The following is a 13,434-nucleotide window of genomic DNA, read 5'->3' as shown; positions in this document are numbered from 1 at the left end:
ACTTCAGTGTGGTTGCTAGAGGTGGGTTTCTGCTCTGCAGACAGGACAGACACTGTGTCTGAACAGCAAGAGTTGGCAATAACGAGAAATTAATAAACTGGATTGTGGAGGCACCCACGTGCTTCACTGCCATCCATCCCTGCTTGCCTCCAAGGATATTTCTATTTATTTGGTGTTGGTCTGGGGGGCATGAGATCTTAGGGATGGGTTGTCTGCATGGTGCAAGAGTAAGCGTGGCATTGTCCCCTGCCATACAGCAACTGTCCCCACGGCTCACCCGTGCAAAGGGCTCGGCGAGGAGGATGCGTTTGCGTGCGTAGTCCCTCGGTATGTAGGGTCGGATGGGGCAGGGTGGGAGCATATACGTCCAGGGGGACCTGTGCCGACTCTGGCTGTGCGTGTGAACAGGGAAGGCATAAATCTTTCAGAAAGCAGTGACGAATGAGAGTGCACGACAGCCTCCACTTCTCCTAATTCAACCCGCCAGGTCTTCAGAGAATCATGGAATGGTTTGGGTTGGGAGGGACCTTTGAAGGCCATCTAGTCCAACCCCCCCTGCAACAAGCAGGGACATCTTCACCCAGATCAGGTTGCTCAGAACCCCATCCAACCTGGCCTGGAATGTTTCCAGGGATGGGACATTGACCACCTCTCTGGGCAACCTCTGCCAGGGTTTCACCACCCTCATCGTGAAAAATTTCTTCCATATATCCAGTCTGAATCTCCCCTCTTTTAGCTTAAAACCATCACCCCTTGTCCTATGGCTACAGGCTCTACTAAAAAGTCTCCCCGTCTTTTTTCTAAGCCCCCTTTAAATACTGGAAGGTCACAGTAAGGTCTTCGTGGAGCCTTCTCTTCTACAGGCTGAGCAACCCCAGCTCTCTTAGCCTTTCCTCATAGGAGAGGTTCCGTCCCTCAGATCCTTGCTGTGGTCTTCTTGATACCTGTTCCGTGGTTTATCACGGGTTACATGAGGCGCGTGCAAAATGGCTTGAGTGATTATTTATAGTGCTGTGCCCCTAGAAATCCCTGTGATCCAGCAGAAGGACATGTCCCTCTTTTTTTTTTTACCATAAAGCCTCATTCTTATGCAGTGGCATTCAGAGCAGAGCGAATTCCAAGGACTGGGGCTATGCAGCTGCTTTTTCCATGCCTGGAGATTTACACCCACACTCCTACTGCCGTTCAAGTTGCCCTGCTTGGAGTATAAATCAGAGCGTGCTCTGTTAGACCCCTTCCACATTTCTGAGAAGTCCTGCGTGATGGTAGAAGGAATCCACTGCAGATTTGGCACTGGCTTTTGGGGGCTGAATGCTGCTGGGGGAATACAGCCACAGAGGCAATTATATTCCCCTTCCTGATGGGCTGACCAGAGAAGAGGCCTTTGGGGTTTTTTTTACCACCTCGGGCTGTGGTTTGATAGAGGTTCAAATTTTATTTTTAAGCAAAATATGAGAAATGCAGGAGAGGAAACCGCACTCTGTTCCTTAAAATAAATGGAAGAAAAGACAGAGCTAGAAAAATATGATGCAGGCACTTTGTGAGCATGTACCTTGGCATACGCAGCGTTGAGGAGCGCTGGATGTTTAACTGGATTGTATCTTTTCCTTTATAAGGTGCTTTTTATAAGGCCTGGTCGAGCTCTTGGGCTGATGAAGCCCTGTAGCCATCTCTATGTGTAAAATGCCAGCAGCTCGGCTTGAGCTCTGGCTCTGGAAGAGGGAGTGGAAACCAAACCTCGCTCAAGGTTTGGGCATCTTGGCCATCCATCTTCCCTTAAAACCCCTCCTGTTGCTCCAAGGCAGCCATCCCTCCCGGCTTTTTCTGCTCCGTGCTTTGCATCCCTTACGCAAGCGCCCGATTCAGTGCTCAGCCTTCAACAGCCGTGGAAGGGGACTTCAAATCCCCGTTTTCACCATCCGCAAAGGCTGGAGCCACCAGCATCCACCTGGGCAAAGGGAGCAGCCCTGCTCGTAGCCTCCCGCACCCACATCTACGCCCCGCTCCTATGCACGCCCACAGCACCATTCCCTTATAATTAAACCTCTTTTTCTCCAACTGGGAAGGATTCTGCTATAAACAAGGGTTTTCTCTAACCATAATTGCGCTCAGCGGAGGGCAAAGAGCTTCAATAACTCAGGGCTTTGTTCTGTGCGCAGGGAGCGAGTCCCGCTGCCTCCCCTCAGGTATGCCAACAATGCGAGCATAACTCCCCTCGACCTGACACGAATCTCAGGGCAGGGTTTGCAAATAGAGGCAGTGGTCAAAATGGGGCTGAAGTGCCTTTGGAAATATTTTGAAGTACTGACTTGGAAAAGGAAAGTCCCCGGCGTGCTGCAGCGCTGGTGTTTCATTGAGCACTGGTGTGCGGCTTTGAAGTGCAGCGTTGGCAAGCGACTGGGTTCCTGCCCATTCCAAGGAAGGGCTGAGTGGTTATATCTATATATATATGTATGTAAAAAAAACCATATGAAATGCAAGACATGGCGTTTAGGCTCCATTTTGGTGAGCGTCTTCATGGACAAACGGGGAGAAGAAATTAAAATGATGCAAGGGGGATTTGGTTAGTGTGATGCATGCATGGAACAACATATACGTATTAGAAATGCCAGAGATGGGAGGTGAGGTGGTGGAGAGTTAGATGTTTCCGAATGTCTGCTTTTATTGTGGCCCCTAATGACATTTTCTCTCCTAGGGAGAATTCACTGTAATACATTTAACCAGAGACTGACGTATTTGTGCTGTGAAAGGAGATGCAAAACACAGACAGTGAGATGATGGGGAAAGTGGGGTGAAATACTGCTGTTTTCCCACCCAGGGCAAAAAAGCATGTCCTGAAATAGTGTGAGTCCACATTTCTGCTGATGCTCTTCAGGACATTTCCCAAACACACCCAGCCAGAGCATCCTCCAGTCCTTTGCTCGGGCGGTGGATCAAGCCAGCAGCGTGCCCTGGTTTCCAAGAAAGCCAATGGGATCCTGGGGTGCATCAAGAGGAGTGTGGCCAGCAGGTCGAGGGAGGTTCTCCTTCCCCTCTACTCAGCCCTAGTGAGGCCCCATCTGGAGTACTCTGTCCAGTTCTGGGCTCCCCAGTTCAAGAAAGATGAGGAGCTGCTGGAGAGAGTCCAGCGGAGGGCTACGAGGATGAGGAGGGGACTGGAGCATCTCTCCTACGAGGAGAGGCTGAGGGAGCTGGGCTTGTTCAGCCTGAAGAAGAGAAGGCTGAGAGGGGACCTTCGAAATGCCTCTAAATATCTGCAGGGTGGGTGTCAGGAGGATGGGGCCAGACTCTTTTCAGTGGTGCCCAACGACAGGACAAGGGGCAATGGGCACAAACTGAAGCAGAGGAAGTTCCAGCTGAACATGAGGAAGAACTTCTTCCCTCTGAGGGTGACAGAGCCCTGGCCCAGGCTGCCCAGGGAGGTGGTGGAGTCTCCTTCTCTGGAGATACTCAAGACCCGCCTGGACGCAGTCCTGTGCAGCCTGCTCTGGGTGACCCTGCTTCGGCAGGGGGGTTGGACTAGATGACCCACAGAGGTCCCTTCCAACCCCTACCATTCTGTGATTCTGTGATTCTGTTATCAAACCTGCACCCTGGCGAGAGCATGCAGAAGAAGCCATGTGCTCCCCATGCACATGCTGTGCCCTTCTCCAACACACAGATACTTGGGGTTGCTGTTGTGTTAAGTGTTCACCTTTCTTTTTTTGTGTAAGGTAGCAAGAGCAAAGCAGCTGCTCCGTAAGATACTCTCTGTCTCGGAGCTGAGAGCAAAACCTCTGTATCTATGGATCTGTTGCGCTGCACTGCGAGGTTCATAGAATAATCGAATCATTAGATGGTTTGTGTTTGAAGGGACCACTGAAGACCATCTAGTCCAGCCCCACTGCCATGAGCAGGGACATCTTCAACCAGACCAGGTTGTTCAGAGCCCTGTCCAACCCGACCTTGAATGTTTCCAGGGATGGGCATGGGAGCTTGAACTCTAATATCCCATAGATTTTCCTGGAAGTTGCAGCTCTTCATCCAAACTGGCCTAGTTATAGTTGTACCGTTCCCCCTAAGCAGATGCTGTCACAGCTGTCCAGATGTTGCCTTCCGCATCCAGCTGTGCCAATGGAAGATGATGCCTCGCTCCTGGAGGTTGCTGCCTCTATCACTGTGCTGCTGGAACCGGCCTTCAGGAGCACCAGCCAAGTTCCCTTCACCCAGCTGCCCGTAGCAGTTGGAAGAAACTCGGTTGCTGCTTTTTCCCAGCAGAAATAGGGATTTTCATAAAAACAACCTCAGAAGTAGGTCGGTGAGGAGTAGTTACCTCTGGCCTGGTAGTGGATAAGTTGGGGGTCATTTCTTATGCCTCTGGCATATCTTGGACCAGGAGAGAGCATCTGTTCTCCGTCTGCAAGTGCTGTATAGGGGCGTATGTAGTCTTGCGTGTGAAAGGGAATCAGCCACCTTGACATGAGCTGCTTTTGTAGTGGTATAGCCGTCCCTGTTCTAGCTCTTGTGATCATGCAGCTCTTTCTCTAAGTCACAGACTAGGTTCAGATCCCATGCCAATGTCTTCATGGTGGCACCAGCACAGAAGCTCACTGTAGGACGGTGCAGTTCTGCAAGACTGTCCTGCAGACCGCTGTGACGTCCTCGTCCTCTTTGCACCGGTGCAAATCTGGAACAGCATCAGTTAAATCCCTGGAATCCATCCATAGTTACACCAGGATAAATAAGACTACGCTTTAATTGGCAAAGCCCAAAAAAAAAAAAGCATAAAATCCATCTGTTCAGCTCCAGCAAGGCCAAGTTCTGGCTGTAGCCAGCACCCTGTAATTCAGAGACTCCTTTGGACATCCCCCTTTGAGTCTGGACATGTGAGCAGCTTCCTTTGAGAACATTTCCTTGCAAAGCCTTTGTGAACTTGTGCGTGCGTTGATGTTATGGCTATCACACATGTCATTTCATCTGACATCGTAATGACAGCATGGGGAGTTCAAAACGTAGCAGTAAATATAGTTGTTAGGGGGGTGGTGGGAGGGAAAAACCCATCCCCATCATCCTGAATGCCCCTCCACGTCATGGGAGGGATGCAGACGGACTCCAAACACCATCAGCGTTTCTGGGTTCCAGTTGGAAACTGCCTGGAGTTCAGGCTGGGCCAATACAAACAGGCGAGACTGTCTCTCTTTACGCGGCAGCGCTGCCTTTTCTCCGTCCTTTTCCCGATTTTTTTTTCCTTTTTGAAGGGTCAAGTCTCTAAAATCCCTAAGAGAGGGGAGGCTGGGGATTTTTTCCGTGCTTACTTGGGCTGTTTTTGTAGCCAGTGGGGTGATGCAGCCCCGACCCAACTGCGAGCTCAGTCCTGACTCGAGCCCCCGGTTCTTTTCGAATGCTGTCGGTCTGCAATGCTGTATGGAAGGGTCATTTGCCAATTCCATTAGAAGCCTCATTTACAACTCAGCTGTTTTAAATCGAATCAACTGGCGTGTGCATGTAGTCAGCTGGGACGTAGGACGCGCCTTGCTCGGGGGCCCGATCCCGCAAACCCCCTCCTTGCTAGCAGAAACATTGGTTGAAAAATTAATCCTATTGATTTTCATGTTTTTTTTCTCCTGTGAGTTTGAGCTGAAACATCTAAGCAGTAGATATTTTTCTTTTCCTTCTTCCAGCTTCTGTGCTGGGGAGAGTTCAGATGTTTTTTTTTTTCTGTTGGTCCTCCACCAGCTTTGACTGTATTTACCAAGCTGGGCATGGGTGGACCCCACCGGATCGCACAGATTGCTCAGGCGGGTGAGGCTTTGCAGGGTCAGGGCTGAGCTGACAACTCAGCTGCTGTTTAGCTTTCTGGCGGGTTGGCAGAGAAACCGGGGGCTCTCAAGGAGTTGAGATACAAATGAGATCTGAATCTGACCCCTGATCTTCAGTTAAATTGCTCTGTAACCTTGAGAGCTGGATTAAATCGTCCCCTGAAGATAGGGAGTTGCCTCTGGATATTCGGTGCTTGAGCTACACTGTAAGGTTATGCTCATATATTACCTGTGGTCTTCAGAGAGCTCATTAGTTGGTTGGTTTACATACAAGAAGTCTGGATGAAAGTCTCATCCCCTTCTCCTGACTCTCCTCTGCTGAAGCTTGGCAGTATTTCCTCTAGAAACGCCCAGCTCAAGGGTTAGAGATGTGATGCATCTCGCTGGGGTTTCAGCATGGTCGGGACATGTGATTTAGAGAAGAGTTGACTTGCAGAAAAATGATCATAGAATCATCGAATGGTTTGGGTTGGAAGGGGCATTTAAAGGGCATCTAGTCCAACCCCCCTGCAATGGCCAGGGACATCTTCAACCAGATCAGGTTGCTCAGAGCCCCGTCCAACCTGGCCTGGAACATTTCAAGGGATGGGTCATCCATGATGCTCCTCCTGGGGTCATCGAAGGATGGGGAGATGCAATATTCACCCCTCTGCAATGGAGCTGGGGCTGTAGGTGACTCTAGGAGACACTCATATGGGTAAAAACTGGGTGGATTGGGTCCCCTCTCTGAAGGCAGGACTTGAATTTTCATCCTGTGTTGGAGCTGACTGCAGCAGCATGGTCCAAGCCCAGGGCTAGACTTCTGCCCATGGTACAGATGATGGGGTGGTGGTACTGGAGGGGCCTTGTCTTTGCAGACTGGATCGCCGTCACAGGGCGAGATGCTCTGCAGAGGCACCTTCCATGAACACATCTCTCCAAAAACAACTTTATGGCCACGTGGGAGCTATTCCGGCCTGGCCATAGCAGGGAAGCTTGTGTGCTTAGAGCTCCAGGACTTAAATGGCAATTAAAAATGAACGAGGCTGCAAAGGCTCTCACAAGAGCCAAGCAGAAAAATAATATTTCGGGTGATGCCAAAGGAAAATAGAGCAATCTGAGGTACGGCTCTCGTAAATACCCGTGGGACTGTAAGCTTAATGAGCACCAACGTGGTGTAAGCGGCGGAGGGCATGGTGGGAGATGAAAGATGAGGCTGAGCTTGCGTTATGGGGCTCGGCCCAAAGCAAGCTGGGTTTTAGAGACATGCTAGGTCCTGGGGTTGTCCTTGTGAGAGGTAGGACGAGGTTCCTGCCGCTGCCTTGGTGTGAGGCTGCAGATGCCTTGGCCATGTGGTGGGTCCGGTGGTGGGCACATCTTGGCCAATGCGTGGGGATGGGGGCTCCTCCTGGAGGGATGATGCTGGGAGATGCAACAGGGACCAGCAAGAAACTCCCCCAAACAGGGATGTGAGCGACTGGGGATGCTGGGGGGAGCCCGGGGAGGGTCGGGAGGAGCAGCCCTGCCTGGGCAGGGGGTGGAATGTGGCCGCTGCCAACGCCGAGCTCAGCCTCCCACCCCACCGCTCCTGGAGCCTGCCCGTACCTGCTTCCAAGCCGATATTAAACCTGCTCAAACACTGCACCGCCTTCTCCTCGCATTGTTTTCTGTACCCCACACCCAGCACCAAAATAGCAATAACCCCCCGCCTTCCCCACCCTCCCGCGGTGACTCAGGCTGGCGAGCAGGCACACATCTGCTTCTGATTTAACGTGCTAGCGCTCTGACCCTTTTATTTCCACTCCCAAAGTCCTCCCTTCGGTGGCTTTCTCTCTGGGGGTGAGAGGAGAGAAGTAAAGGGGGAGCTGGATCCCCATCCTTGGCCCCCTGCTTTTTTTGGAGCTCCCCCCCAAAAAACGTATTTTATTTTAGTTTGGAGCAGTGTTTTTGTGCAAGCTGGTGACAGCCTTACCCAGATCCGCATCCAAGTCCCTTGCAATCCTGTCCACTCCGAAGGGACACCAGGCAAACCAGATTTCCATGGTTAAGCTGGGCACATTTTTCCACCATGGGTTGTTTTGTTGGGTTTTTTTTTCTTTTTTTTGTCAGGAAGCAAACCCACCCAATGTGTGCGCACCGTTCAATAGGAGCCTTTTTTTTAAATTTCTTTTCCTTTTTCTGGCTCTGGAGAAATGCGAGAGGGAGTGAAGGGGTCTGCCTGTTCTCCCAGGAGAGCTCAGAATGAGAGGAAATGGCTTTTTTTTTTCTATTTTTAAAGCCGTGCTGGAAGGAGGTACCCACCACCGATGGGCCCATGATGTCATAATGTTCCGCACCAATAGGGATGTATCATTTTTTTATATATATATATCTCCTATATAGGCCCCTATAGCAGTGGCTGGGCAGCTTGCACAAGAGGGAAGGTGGTGGTGGAGGAGAGCGGCTGCAAACACATGGGCAGAAAAGCCCCCAGCAATGTCATGTACCTCGCGGAGCCTCATCCAGGTCACGTCAGAGATGCTGGAGGGACCAGGAACCTCATGTTCAGCCAGGCCAGCTCCGTCATGGGTGCATCTCTGGTGGGGATTATCCTCTCTCTTTATTTTTTTCCCCTTCTTTTTTGGTTTTTGGGTTGGTTTTGGTTTTTTTTGCAGAACACGGCGTGGGAGGGGGGCCGCGTGGCTTAAAGTGGGAGTGAATTTCCATGAGAGCGGGGTGGTTGCACAGGATGGCTGGAAACTCTTCTATTTCACTTGACATATTCCCCCTCCCACGGGGTTTCAACGCGCACACAAAAACACATGCATAACGTGTATGTATGTGTGTTCATATAGATACATAGAGAGGGGAGATACTCAGCCAGGATCATTTCGTATACCAGTGACACCGCGTGTAGAAGTCCCTAAACGCTGGACCATGACCAGGAGAGCATCAAAGCTAATGCAGAGTCATGTAGAGAGGGACCACTGAGGGTTTCCAAGAAAAAAACCCCATAACTAACTGGATATTGAGCACCTCCAGCCTTGCAGCATCTCCCAAAACCTGAGCAGAGAGGAGCAGAAGGGACCTGGTGCCCAGAGCACCATCCCTTGAGCTCCAGACCTCCAAAGAGCTGCTTGGATGGATGTGGACAAAGCTACAAGGAAACGCTGTGGTCAGATGTGACCACCCTATAAAGTCCCCTCCCGCGGTACCTGCCTAGACACTGCGGTTAATTAATTTGCCTCTGCTTTTTGCATAAATGTAGCCTTCAAAACACCATCTGGAGCCAGGCTGTGCCTTCGATGTAACTCCAGTAATTGTTTATGTTTATTTGGCCATTTATCACTGGGATTCCCCTTGGTCAAAACCTGCTCAGCACATCAGATGGGACTTGTCATGCGGCATGCAGACTTCATCAAGCTGCCACCCAGAAGTGACTCAGAGCTCCTGATTTTGGAGATTTATGTAAACTCTAAAATGGGGAAGTGTGCTGGGTAATTTAAAGAAGCCGGAAAAAAGAAACCAAAGTGAAAACATGGCCCTTCAATTATAGGAAGCACTGAACTCTATTCTGGCCCTGCCAGAGCTCCTGTTTGCATTTATCTGGGGCCTGAGAACTGGTTTTAAGGAAATAAGAGAGCCATGGGGCATGGTCCTGGTGGTTTGACTGCATTTTCCTTGCATCAGTCCCACAGCGTGCAGAGCTGCTGGGTGGCAGGTCCCTGCGGGCTTGCCCAGAGACAACACGTTGATCCACCAAACTTCATACCGGAGTCTAGGAGTTCCTTATAAAATGATGTGAGAGACCTTAGGGTAGATCTAAGGGGATGCTTTTTGGATACCTGGTGCCTGCCGTGATGAGCGACCAGGGAGAGAGGAGAGGAGCTCAACCTGTAGCATCAGATGCCAATGGAGGGGCCAACTTGAGCACCAAGCCCATAGAGGAGCTGAGGCCAGGAAAAACGGCCTTAACTTAAATACCCCATGGGCTGGGGTTGGGTCTTGGTGGTCATGGAGCAGTGGCAAATTCCCATTACAACCAGTTCAGCTCACTGGGGGAGGATTTGATTGATAATTTGCAATTCTGCCAGATTGTTTCTGTACATGAACAAAGTTGTTGAAGCACGAGGTGCCCGGTGTAGGCTCTCGGTAGCTGGAGGTAACCTACAGGGAGAGATTTCTTGAGAGATGCGTAACATTTACTGCAATGTATAAATAGCCTTTAAAAATTCCTGAGGATGGATTCACAAAGGGCACAGGAGACGCTTGTGCCTCCAAACCTCGGCGAGCGAATGAGCATCTCCTTAAGCAAATAGTCCTCATGGTACTTCCCAAAGTGATATCATATCAGAGAAATACAGTGGATCTCCACGTATGGACATGCCCTGGGTCTGCTTGGCCAGCTAAATTTCTGTATGAACTATAGAAACTGGGAAGAGTGGTTGTCACTAAAATTAAGAAGGGATTAAATATGTCGTTGTCGAGATCGTTGGACACTCTGGAGGTGGTTCTCAAACACCTTTTATTTTGGGTTTCCTGATGGGACTTCAGGTGAAGATAGCTTTCTGATGGCCTGCTTATAGGAAACTAAGAGTTCCAGCCCAAAAAAGTCAGTTTTATGTAGTATGTGTAAATATATATGGTCCACATGGGCTCAACTTGCCAGCCAGATGTTGATAAGGATGAATCCTTGTATGCCCAAGGATTTTGTTCGGAGATCAGTATTAATATTGAAAAGTCCGGTAGGCAATGGAGAAATACCAGGCTGAAGGTCACCCCTGTGTTCTCAATCCCTGTAAAGCGTAACCACTTTAATTATGTGACCAAACCACGCTTGACTTCCGGGGCTTTTCCTTCAGGTAGGAGCCATCTCACATATCCTTGGCTCTGTGGAGGCTGGCCAAAAAGGGTCGGGCTGTCTCCACAGGGCTCCTTGGCCATCCCTCTCCTCCCAGCATCAGTGGGAGGTCTCCATCTGTGTCAACGTTGCTGGGGCTCTGGCTGGCCGCTGTAGGCAGCCTTGGCACCGGCGTGGTGTGGAGCATCCTCTTTAATTGTGCTGACCTGCTCCATTTATGGAGCTGCTCCCTTGCCAGGAGCCACGTGGGGTGATGCCACCTCTGCAGCCACCTACGGGGCTTTCTCCCCATCCTTGCTGCAAGCAAGCATCTTCCACAGCCAACGTGACCCTCTTTCCATCCTTCCTCGCCAAAGCATCACTTTGGAAACCTCTGCCCTTTTCTACTTTGTCCACATCTGAGCAAAATCCATGGATTTTTTGAGGAGGGATCCTCAGTTTTGGGTGGATGAGCTTATTGCGTACCTCTTAAAAACCAAACACCCCCAACTTTCCCAGCTCAACCCTGTTCTCTCCAAGCAAGACTGGTCCCAAGGGGAAGGCTGGTCTCGGTTATTAGAGGCTGGGGCGGGTGCCCAGCCTGGCAATAAAACCCTGGTGCTGTTGCTAGTGAGCCGGTTTCCTCCCACAGCATCATCTTTGGGTCTGCAAAGAGGCTCATCTCCTTTCAACACCCAATGCTTTCCTTGCGAGGGAGGCCATGGTTGGTGTCACCGCGTTTTCCTCATCATTTCAGGCATCTCACAGGGAAGGGACTGAAAGGCGAGGAGTGCTCTCTGCCCCGCCTTCCCGCTGGAGGGGAGAAACACCAGGTACTGGGGTGGGTGGTTTAATAACATGTTCTTCTGGAGAGAAGATGTTCATAGGGGAGTTGTGCTTAAGGTAGTATTTGCCTTTTTTGGGTTTTACATCTTCCTTTATATATTTTTTTTAAATAAAAGGAAAAAAACCCCACCTCTCTGCTTGCCTTTCAAATAGGCTTTGAGGGATCCCAACTCATTCTTGGCAGGAAAGGTGTCTTCCAAATCGGAGTCAAGCGCTTGGCCAAGGCAATGGTGTCATCCCCATCTGGCCAGCTACGGGTGGGGTGTCAATGGCGATGGCTCTGCTCGGGGACACTTGCACAAGGGACTTGCTCAAGGTCATGGAGCAATTGACGGATGTGGGAACCAAGCCCCAGCATCTCTACTCCCCCAAAATAACAAGGAGCAGGAGCTACCAATCACTGGTCAGTGTGTCCCATAGGAAGCAGCTGTAGTAATTTGGCAGATTAGGGTAATCTCACATGCACATCTTAATTGCCTCATTACAAAGAGATCTGCATACATGGGACTGTGGGTAGATGCAGAGGGAGAGCAACCAGCCTACCTTGGGTGGGAAAGAGGACCAGGTAGGGAAGCAGCAGAACCAAAGCGTCCATCCCCTCTAGATGCTGAGTGTCCAGGACAGGGAAGGAGTTGGTGGTAGAAGATAAATTGGGATAGGGAAAGCTGTTGAGACCTCCTGGTGATGCCCTCTCCTGCCGCAGGCTAGGGTGGCCGGGGATGCTCAGCTCCCCAAATCCAGGTCCAGCCTCCTCGGGGATGCTTTGCTGGGTAGCCTCATGCTTCAGATGCAGAGCTTGAATCCCTCCTGGGGCTTTGTGCCCGCAGGGACCGAGCGTGGGGGATGCTGTGTTGGGATGGTGGCATCTGGCTGTGGGGGGATGCTCAACCCTGAGCCTTGCCCCTGGGCTCGCACCCCAAACCCCGCTCCGTGCAGGGAAGCGAAGAATTGGAGGCACCATTTGTTTTGCCTGGAAAAATGTCATTTTGACACCGGTGGCAGGCAGAGATCAGCCAGAGCCTCAGGCTCCTTCCTCCGTCGCACCGAATGCAGAATGAGCACAGCATGGGGGGGGGGGGGCGGCAGCCGCTTCACCCTACCCAGCTTTCCCCAGGGCCCCCTGGTATCTTTGGGGCGGCCATCCCAGGAAGAGTGAATATAGGCACACCGAAAACAAATGTAGTCAGGAGCCAGCGCCTTCCCGTGGGAGAATCATAGCAAAGAGAAGGCCAAGCCACGCACATTTAAGAGGAAATGCTCTGAGAATCTCTATAGAAGTATTAAAATGGGAAAATATAGAAATATTAGTATATAAACATAAATATAAAAGTATTAATATAAAAATATATATAAAAAATTATAGAGATCCTGGGCTCTTCCTGGCAGCCTTTATCTCCTCCCAGGACCTGGCTTCGCAGGGCGTTGTCGCCGGAGCTGAAGAAGGCGATGGGAGAGGGAAGTGCCGATGAGGAGCCCTCACAGGTCTCCTGCTCCTGTCTTTGAGCAATATGGAGACCCAGGGAGAAGATCCTGTCCCACCTCAGGGCGGGGACATCTTTCCCAGGGCTCCTCTGAGCTGTGGTGGTCCTCCATGTCCACTCATACAAATGAATATAGGCAATATTAGTTTACTTTTATCTATTTTCTATACATATATCTCTATAATCTATTGTGTATACTTTTCTTTTTTACATATCACAACGAGCATGTCGCATCTCTGGTATTTCAGTTTTGTATTATCAGTTTGCACAGGTTGTATTATACCGAAGGAGGCTTGAAGCTAAAAGCAGATGTAAGAATAAAGCCATCAAAAAATAAAAATAAAAAATAGAAGGGGCTTTGGAGCAGCAGGGTGCACTAGATGAGCTTTGGGTCACCCAAGGGGTGCATATAATGGGTGCTATATAATAATTTATAATATTGCTGCCGTCCCTGGCTTGTGTCGGGGTTGTATCACCCATGTTCAGGCAGGCAGTGAGGTTAGACCTTGGC

At 50.4% G+C, this 13,434-nt stretch overlaps 1 protein-coding gene across 2 annotated transcripts in view; it reads left to right on the top strand.

The window, feature by feature from the left end:
* The window catches only part of LOC142365579 (zinc finger and BTB domain-containing protein 7C-like), a 174,257-nt gene that overhangs the window by 147,809 nt on the left and 13,014 nt on the right, over window positions 1-13,434 (top strand). The gene's annotated exons all lie outside the window — the stretch shown is intronic.

This window comes from Opisthocomus hoazin, chromosome W, assembly GCF_030867145.1.
Source record: "Opisthocomus hoazin isolate bOpiHoa1 chromosome W, bOpiHoa1.hap1, whole genome shotgun sequence".
Taxonomy (NCBI): Eukaryota; Metazoa; Chordata; class Aves; order Opisthocomiformes; family Opisthocomidae; genus Opisthocomus; species Opisthocomus hoazin.
Note: the sequence above shows the minus strand (reverse complement) of the source record. Positions and strands in the feature narration are given on the sequence as shown.